Consider the following 1,106-nt stretch of genomic DNA (forward strand, 5'->3'; position numbering starts at 1 on the left):
GCCAGAAAAGACGAGACAAACCCGTGCGCAACACCCAAGCCCGGCAGCTGCCGCTGACCCCGCAAAGACCTGTCCCAGCATGCAACTCGTCACCGGCGCGGCGCGGCGTCACGCCGGCACGGCGGGCGAAACTACAGTCCCCAGAAAGCACTGCGCAGCCCCCCGGTATCCGCCCAGGTGATAGCGACGCTATATTGGGGTTAACTATGTAGCGCTCCTCTTTTCCCTTGAGCTGAGATGCTCCTTGCTCACACGACTGTTGTCTGAAAAATAGTTGCCCACAAATTCAGTATGTCTCACCAAAAATCGTTTGTTTCCTTAAGCCTTGATGTCTTTGGTGTCTTCTTACAGCCTAGCCTTTTACTTGAATGGGAACTTCCAGCACAGGTCAGGCATCATCAATCTTTGGCTACTGTTCAAGGACACAGTTGCTAGCAAGACATGTGTGGTTTATTCACAGTGAACAGCTTTACATCCTGCCTTGAGAGGGAGGCTGGACTAGATGACCTCTAGAGATCCCTTCCAACCCCTAACATTGTATGATTCTGTGATAAACAGCAGGCACCACAGGTGTCTCCCCTCGGTAACTGCCCTGCACAAGGAAGCACGCAATGATAAAGGTGATGGATCACCCGTGAGTTGCCACGGTTTAGTCAGTCTAGACCCCACATCAAAATCTCTTCAGTTAAGAATAAAGGGTCATTGTCATGGGCAACTCATTTCTGAAGGGAGTGGAAGGCCCAACATGCCTCCCAGGTACCTGGTTTAGTCCTGCGAGAAGAAAGTTTCCTTCCCTAGTGCAGCCCTCAGACCACTATCCAGTGCTGATCTTTCAGGTAGGCAGCAATGAAGTAATGGCAGGAAGTCTAAAGGTAATTAGAAGAGACTTCAGGGAACTGGGATGACCAATTAAGGAATGGGGAATGCAAGTACTGTTGTCCTCTATCTTCCCAGTTGTGGGATGTGATAAGGGAATAAACAGGAAGAGCCAGAAGATCAATACCTGCCTTCAAGCCTGGTGTCTCTGGCAGGACTTTGGGTTCTTCAATAATTGGTTAATTTACAGAACACCAGGCCTGCTAGCAAAAGGCTTAGGGCTGAGTGGC

This window comes from Dryobates pubescens, chromosome Z (genome assembly GCF_014839835.1).
Source record: "Dryobates pubescens isolate bDryPub1 chromosome Z, bDryPub1.pri, whole genome shotgun sequence".
NCBI lineage: Eukaryota > Metazoa > Chordata > Aves > Piciformes > Picidae > Dryobates > Dryobates pubescens.